Source organism: Aegilops tauschii, chromosome 5 (genome assembly GCF_002575655.3).
Source record: "Aegilops tauschii subsp. strangulata cultivar AL8/78 chromosome 5, Aet v6.0, whole genome shotgun sequence".
NCBI lineage: Eukaryota > Viridiplantae > Streptophyta > Magnoliopsida > Poales > Poaceae > Aegilops > Aegilops tauschii.
Window position 1 is genome coordinate 464768767 of NC_053039.3, and position 8905 is coordinate 464777671.

Consider the following 8905-nt stretch of genomic DNA (forward strand, 5'->3'; position numbering starts at 1 on the left):
GGATTTCGCCAAGCACAAATTACACGTCCGAGCCGACGCGAAGCCGGTCAAGCAGCCTCTCCGCCGACTGTCAGAAGAGAAGAGAAGAATCGTGGGAGAAGAGATAGCCCGGCTCCTTGCCGCCGGCTTTATTATGGAAGTGTTTTTTCCAGAGTGGCTTGCCAACCCAGTCCTAGTGTTGAAGAAGAACAACAAATGGCGTATATGTATAGACTACACTAGCCTCAACAAAGCCTGCCCCAAAGATCCGTTTGCTTTGCCATGGATTGATCAAGTGATAGACTCCACAGCCGGGTGCGAGCTGTTGAGTTTCTTGGATGCCTACTCAGGATACCACCAGATTAAGTTGGACCCAGCAGACCGCCTGAAGACCGCCTTCATCACACCATTCGGAGCTTTCTGTTACCTGACTATGACACTCGGCTTGAGAAATGCCGGTGCCACTTTTCAGCGTTGCATGCAGAAATGCCTCCTTAAGCAACTCGGCAGAAATGCCCACGTCTACGTAGACGATATTGTGGTGAAGACGGAGAAGCGCGGCACCCTGCTGGAGGACCTCAAAGAAACATTTGCCAACTTGCGCCGATTCCAAATCAAGCTCAACCCCGAGAAATGTGTGTTTGGAGTACCAGCCGGCCAGCTTCTGGGCTTCCTGGTCTCCGAACGCGGCATTGAGTGCAACCCTATGAAGATCAAGGCCATTGAGAGGATGGAGATACCCACCAAGTTGCGAGACGTGCAGAAGTTCACTGGGTGCCTGGCCTCCCTAAACCGCTTTATCAGCCGGCTAGGAGAAAAGGCTCTCCCCCTGTACCGACTCATGAAAAAATCCACTCATTTCGAGTGGAATGACCAAGCAGACCAAGCCTTCCACGAGTTGAAGAAGATGCTGACCACTCCACCTGTCCTGGCGGCGCCGACTGTGAAGGAGCCCATGCTCCTCTACATTGCCGCGACTAGCCGAGTGGTCAGTACAGTTGTCGTGGTCCAGTGCCCAGAAGAAGGCCGAGCCTAGCTAGTCCAGAGGCCGGTATACTATCTAAGCGAAGTACTATCCAGCTCAAAGCAAAACTACCCACACTACCAAAAGATGTGCTACGGAGTGTACTTCGCTGCCAAGAAGCTGAAGCCCTACTTTCAAGAGCATCCCATCACGGTCGTATGCACCGCCCCACTTGCCGAGATCATAGGCAGCCGGGATGCATTCGGCCGGGTGGCTAAATGGGCCATTGCGCTGGCGCCTTACACCATCTTCTACCAGCCCCGCACCGCCATCAAGTCCCAAGCATTGGCCGACTTCCTCGTCGACTGGGTCGAGACCCAGTACCTACCGCCGGCTCCCGACTCCACTCATTGGCGGATGCACTTCGATGGGTCCAAGATGCGCACCGGCTTGGGAGCCGGCATCGTCCTCACCTCTCCCAAAGGCGACAAGCTCAGATACGCACTACAAATCCACTTCGCCGCCTCCAACAACGTGGCTGAGTACGAGGCGCTCATACACGGGCTCCGGCTAGCCAAAGAGCTCGGCATACGCCGGATCCTGTGTTATGGCGACTCAGACTTGGTGGTCCAGCAGTCATCTGGCGACTGGGACGCCAAGGATGCAAATATGGCGAGCTATCGATTCCTCGTTCAGCAGATCAGTGGGTACTTCGGAGGGTGCAAGTTCCTTCACGTGCCACGGGCCGACAACGACCAAGCAGATGCCCTGGCACGGATCGGCTCCACCCGACAGGCTATACCAACCGGTGTCTCTTTCCAGCACCTCCTCAAACCGTCTATCAAGCCGTCTCCAGAGTCGGACTCTATCTTCGTACCGCCTGCCCCCGATACAGACGGATCCGACTGGAGGAACCCAGCAGGCGGCTCGGGGACTTCGATAACCGGCCCGGGGACTGCCGTAGTCGCACCCGGCTCGGAGACCTCAGAACCCGGCCCGGGGACTGCAGCGACACAAGAAGCGGTGGCCGACTCCCGCCATGCTTTGGCCCCCGCATCCGCGACGAGCCCTTCCCCAAAGGGTTCTCCCAGTCACTTTCGCTAAAATCCAACAAAGCTAGAGTACTTGCCCTCCCAACTGGCCAAGCACTTCTCCAGCCACAGATTGCAGAGCAACTGTCCGACTAGGGAGGCGGCAACCAAGGGAGGGCGGCAAAGGAAACAACAGGAGGATGAAAAGCAAAGAACAAGGAAAAGCCAAACGCATGCATAATTATATTTACACATAAGGCCCAAACCGGTCGGCAGTCAATATAGTTCGAATACACCCAGTGGGTGGAATTGTGCAAACTTAACAAAATATTGTTCCAAGAGTGGTAAAACAGGAAAATAGAGGCAGCAGACTAGACTAAGGGCGCAGTGTGGGAGCCGGGTTGGTCGGTGGAGACGGCGCCACCGGCTGGAGGAGTGGCCGGCTGGCGGGTCTCAGCTTGATCATCGCCGGCTGCAGGCGGTGCACCCGCGCGTGCCTTGTTGCTGGAGGCACGGTCAAGCTGAGGCTGACCAGCCGCTCCACCATCTGGCCCGGCGTCTTCACCCTCCTCCCCCTCCTCCTCGCCCTCGTCGCTGGAGTCAATCTCCTCCGCCGAGTCCTCGCCGTCTGCCGGGTTCAGCCCGAACCACTCCTCAGGCTGGGCTACACCGTTGTCGTCCACCTCAGGAGCGAAGACACTGGTGTCGGTGTAGTCGGCAATCGCCGAAGCCCGCTGGACGATAGCCGGCCGCGCCGGCTCCAGCTCCGTGTCGGCCTCCTGCCGCCAGGTGGCCAGCTGGTCCAGACTCAGCTCGGGATACCTGGCCTTGGCGAACTCCAGTGCCCACCTGGCGCCGGACCGAGCCGCCGAAGCCTTCCAGGCCTCGAAGCGGCCGACCACCACCTCCAGCCAGTCGGCAGTCCGACTGGGAGTGCGGGGAACCACCTCACCAGGCCAGAGGGCGGCTAACACTTGCGCCCCAGCACGCTGAAGCCGGTGGAGCATGCGGTGAGCCGGCTGAAGACGGGCTTGAATCGCCAAGAGCTGCTCCTCCAGCGACTGGCGAGCGTTTGGCGCGATCTCGGCGCCAACCTGCCTCCATGCCTCGCGGTGGGCCTCGACGACCTGGTTGGCGGCGGTAGAGTAGCCAGGGAAGTACTCTGCGCAAAGAAGAAAGAGAAAGAAGAGAAAAATACCAAGTCAGAAAATGAGCTAAAACGGCAAGCGGCAAGCAAGGACGAAGAGGAAGGCGGCCTACCGTCAACCAAGTCTTCAATCTGGCCATAGCCGTTGATCAGCGTCTGCTTCGCTTTGGCACAGCTGGCCGCCTCTGTCTCATACTCGGCTTGGAGGGCGGCTTCGCTGTCCTGCACCGCCTTCAGGGCCGCCTTGTGGCTCTTCTCCTGGTCGGCCAACCTCTTGGCCAGGCGGTCACGCTCCTGTGCCAAGGCGGCAAGCTCGGCCTCCTTAGCGCGGAGGGCGGCCTGAGTCCCGCCCAGCTGTTCCCTCAGACTGGCGTTGGCCGCTGCAAGGATGGCAGAAAAGAAAGAAGCAATAAGGAAGAAGTCGTCAAGGAAGATCCGACCCGACTGCTCAGCAGTCGGCCCGAATCTCGGGGACTACACCTAGTGGGTGCGCTGACGCGCCCCCACGTGAGATAAAAGACGAAGCACTTACCCCGGCTCTCAGTTAAGTCAGCAGTCTTCTGGGTCAGCTCCCGAGCCTGGGAGTTGAAGGCAGCCGCGCGGAGGTTGTGGTAGTCCTGCAAGTCAGGCAGAGGAGCGAATGAGAACAAGATAGCAAAACAAAGCTTGCTAAGAAGTTCTAAGCCGCCTGCTCAGCAGCCGACTCGGAACTCGGGGACTACACCCAGTGGGTGCGCTGACGCGCCCCCACGGAAGAAACCAAGATAAAAAAAGAGCAAAAAGAAGAAGACTAACCCGAATGGCCGCCCGTGTCGCGAGGAACTCGTCATTATATTTCCTCAGTGCTGTAGCCTGGGCCTGAAGCCGACTCCGGACGTCCTGCGCTGCTACATTAACCACAGCCGTCCCTCCGCCCGGCGTCCACCCCGAGCTGACGCTGGCCGCCTCCATGTCTTGGGCCGACGAGCTGGAGCCCGCGGCCTTCTGCGGCTCCGATGCGGCCTTTCCCGTGCGCTGGCGCAAGGACGGCTGGACCACCAGATCCGTCCCTGCGGCCGGCTCGCCCCGGGCCGATTGCGCAGGCGGCAAGTTAGGCCGGCTGCCTTGGGTCGCCCCAGTCGGCGGGGCCGGTGCCGCCTCCCTCTCCAGGACGGCGATGTCGTCCTCCCTCTCCAACCCCGGCTGATCGCCGCCGGCTTCCTCTGGCGGGCGCTCTGGGGCCTCAGGCGCCGCGACGCGCAGAGGGGTGACGAGCAAGGCCCCCTCTGCCGTCGCCGCGGCCGCAGCCTCCGCTTGGGCCCTAGCCGCTGCGTCGGCGCGCACCTTCGCCGCCTTGGCGGCGGCCGCCCTCAACTCCTTCGCCTCCCGCTCCTCCCGCGCCTCCCGCGCATTTCGTTCCGTCGCCGCCTGAAGCTCGGCGCGGAGGTCCACGCGGCGGGCGCTCCCGGATCCTCCCAGCGATCCAACGACGGAGGCGGCAGCAACCCGCTCGAGCGACAGCGGAGCCCTGATTTTTTGAAAAAAGAGCAAGGATTCAGAAACTACCAAAGAAAGGAAGAAAGAATGCACGAAGGAGTATGCGCTTACGCCGACACCGTCTGCGGCTGCTTCACCACCTTGCGGAAGCGGGCCGCCTTTGCGGCCGCCTCATCCCGCCTTGTCGCCGCCACCCCGCCCTTGGGCTTCTTCGGCCGACTGCCGAACAAGCCCGACGCGGCACGCGCTTCTGCCCGCCGCCCCGAGCAGGCGGCGCGGCAGAGGAACCCGCGCCATGGCCGGACGCTGGCTGGCGGCGTGGGACGACTTCTGCCTCGTCGTCATCCGGCTAGTCCTCGAAGCCGACTCCAAGACCGGAGCCGCCTGCTTCGCCGCCGACTGCTCCGCCACCCGTCTCGGTGTTGTCCTCCATGCCCGCCGCCCCCAAGTCGTAGTCCTCCAGGTCATGTTCCGCCCGGTCGGGGAGGAATCGGCGCCCCGTCTCCGAGCCGGCTGCTGGTCGAAGGAGAGGGCTCTGCCAAGGCACGCCGACTGGTCAAAGACGGCCAGAAGGAACTCGGCAACCAAACTAAGGAAAGAAAAGGAAAGAGAAAACTTACCATGGGCGGAGGATGCGCACGGGAATATGGCTCCTTGCCAAACTGCCACTTTGCGGAGAGCTTGCAGTTCGCAAGGTAGTTCACCATGTGGGCCACCTCGTCATGTGGCATGTCCTTGGTGCACATCCGGCTCGGATCGAGCTGGCCGCTCATCTGACAGATCAGGTGAGGGCGGCTCTGAAGCGGAAGCACCCGACGCACGACGAAGGCGGCCAGCAGGTCGGGCCCAGTCAGGCCCTCCGACTGGATCATCACCCGCAGTCGGGCGATGGCTGCGGCTCCAGCCGGCGTCAGCGATGCGGCCCGATAGGACCAGTGGGGCCGCCTCCCAGCCGGCGGGCCGGCTACGTAAGCCGGCAAGTTGACGTAGTCGCCTTGCGGGGCGACGTTCTTCACGTAGAAGTAGGACTTCTGCCAGCGCTTCACCGACTGGATTAACGTGATGACGGGGAAAGGATTGTCGGCCGCCGGCCTCCGCATCGCGATGAAGGCGCCGCTCTGGGCCGGCACGCCCTGCATACGGGTGCCCAGCTTGGATTGGAAGAACTCCCCCCAGAGCTCGATGGTGGGGAGAACGCCGAGGTAGCCTTCGCACAAGGTGACGAAGGCGGACAGCAGCACCACCGTGTTCGGAGTGAGGTGGTGCGGCTGGAGTTGATAGAATTCAAGGAAGGAGCGGAAGAAAGCGCTCGCCGGCAGGCCGATGCCGCGCAAGAAATGCGAGCGGAAGACTACCCGCTCGCCTTCCTCCGGCTCCGGCGTGATCTCCCTCGCAGGCGCAAGACGGACCTGCACCTGGTCCGCGTCGGGCAACCGCCGCGTCTTGCGGAGGAACTCGATGTGGTCGGCGTGGACGTTGGAGCCGTCCCAGTCCCCGCCGTACTGCATGGTGGCAAGAAACTAGCGAGGAAGAGTGTGGCGGCGGAGAGAGCACGGCCCTGCGGCGGCGGAGCTGCAGGGCGAAGTGAAGAATGGTGGGACGGCGCGGCGGCGAGGCGCTGCCGCGAGGGAAAACAGGAGGAAAAAGATGGCAGAGAGGGGAGGAGCGTGCGAGCGTCTGCCGCTTCCCCTCCTCCCCCTACTTATAGCCTCGTACGGCGAAGCCGAGGAGGCAAGGCGTGGGGAGGGACGTGGGATTAACTGCGCCCACTCCCCCACGTCCCGCGATTATTGCGCCATAACGGCGTGCAGGAACCGTCGCCGGAAGACGCGCAAACGGCCTTGGGCCGCAAAGAATCCGCGCCTGGGCCTAGGCGTGGGAGTGGTGGGCCCTCGGCCTGCCGCGACGTCTTGTCGAGCGCGTGGGTTGGCAGGCTTTATTCAGCCAGGGGACGCCACGTGGTTCGCAGGCGGCGAGCGGCCGGCCCGTAACCCGACATCGCGCGCCGACAGACTCCCGCCTTCCGACTTAAAAAAAATTTGCCGAGACGGCGCGCCCATCCGCAGCCGGCTCCTAACTGCTGGCTCGTCAAGATAAGAAGCTGACCGAGCTTCTCGACCTCCACTCAGCCTCGAAGCCCAACCAGCTTCGGGGACTACTGTCGGAGTAAATGGCCACGGGTAGCCTAACCGACTGCCCCTGGCTCTTTGAAAAATTACCAGACCATTCAAGCCTTCAAGCCTACGAAGCATGGGGTCACCTTCCCCCGGCCGGCCATAGCCTGGGCCGACACCCGGAAGGCGACCCAGTCTCAGAAACCTCCCCCAAGGAAGATACGAGATAGCCGACTCCAGGGAGCCGGCCCCAAGAGGACCGACTCCCAGGAGCCGGCCATGAAGAAGGATGGCTCCCGGAAGCCGGCCAAGACTGCGCCCACCAAGACTGCATCCACATAGCTAGTGGTGCTGAGACGGGGCGTGGCCGCAGTACATCCCACTACCCCCGAATCCCAGAACAGGCATGGCCACAGGGCGCCGTACGGGTCAGCCATCTCCCGTCCGGCGCGGCACTGTAGCAATGTTGGCCTCGATGTCACCCACGACAGGTGCCAGTACGACCCGTAGGCGGCGGGCCCCTCTGCCAGAGAGACATCTGGAGGCGGCCCGGCATCCTCTAGTCGGCCGGGGATGTGGCCGGCTCCCAATGGCCGGCTACCTCCCTCCCTCGAAGTATGCGCCCCATTAAGGAGACAAGACGAGGTAAGGCTACAGTGATAGCCCGCAAGGCGGCGACACTGTAGCCACACTTACCTCGACAAAGCCCTCGTCATCAGAGGCGAGGCAACAGTAACCAGCCGCCGACAAAGCCCCCTAGCGGTGGGGCCGGCATGTCGGCCAAGAAGCCGGCAGCCGGCGGGACCCACCAGTCGGCGGGCCCCATCGATCGGCGGAGAAGCCGGCGAGCATAGACACTGACGGCTGGGACCGGCGCCCAGCCGGATTACCATTGTACCCCTGGGCGGTAGGCCTATATAAACCCCCCGGAACGCCCATGCAAAGGGTTGGTCTCATAGAGTTTCACACACCACATAGAGAGAGGAGGAGAGCTAGCCTTGCCCTTCTTCTTCCTCTAGCCCGACAGCTCGAGGAGCATTTGTAGCTACTTATACTGATCTAGTGATCATGCGGAGACCCCGCAGAGCAGGACTAGGGGTATTATCTCCACGGAGAGCCTCGAACCTGGGTAAGATTCGCCGGCGTGCATGTCTTCGCCTCATCCCGTTTCCAGGCACCGGCGACGTCTTACTGGCTCCCGCAATGATAAGCCACCCGTTGGCATATGTCGCACCTACCACCCGACACAAGATGACGTGATGTAGAGGGATAAACTCATGCAATATGGTATAAACCCCATCTTTTTATCCTCGATGGCAACAATACAATACGTGTCGTTTCCCCTACTGTCACTGGGATCGAGCACCGCAAGATTGAACCCAAAGCTAAGCACTTCTCCCATTGCAAGAAAGATCAATCTAGTAGGCCAAACCAAACTGATAATTTGAAGAGACTTGCAAAGATAACCAATCATACATAAAAGAATTCAGAGAAGATTCAAATATTGTTCATAGATAATCTTTGATCATAAACCCACAATTCATCGGATCTCGACAAACACACCGCAAAAGAAGATTACATCGAATAGATCTCCAAGAGAATCGAGGAGAACTTTGTATTGAGATCCAAAGAGAGAGAAGAGGCCATCTAGCTAATAACTATGGACCCGAAGGTCTAGGTAAACTACTCACACATCACCGGAGAGGCTATGGTGTTGATGTAGAAGCCCTCCGTGATCAATGCCCCCTCCGGTAGGACGCTGGAAAGGCCCCAAGATGGGATCTCACGGGTACAGAAGGTTGTGGCGGTGGAATTAGGTTTTCGTGGTGCTCCTCGATGGTTTGGGGGTACGTAGGTATATATAGGAGGAAGATGTATCGGTGGAGCCACGAGGGGCCCACGAGGGTGGAAGGCGCGCCTAGGGGGGTAGGCGCGCCCCCTGCCTCGTGGCCTCCTCGGTGATTTCTTGACGTCCACTCCAAGTCCTCTGGATCATGTTTGTTCCAAAAATAACTCTCCCGAAGGTTTCATTCCGTTTGGACTCCGTTTGATATTCCCTTTCTGCGAAACACTGAAATAGGCAAAAAAACAGCAATTTGGGATGGGCCTCCGGTTAATAGGTTAGTCCCAAAAATAATATAAAAGTGTATAAATAAGCCCATTAAACATCCAAAACAGAATATATAATAGCATG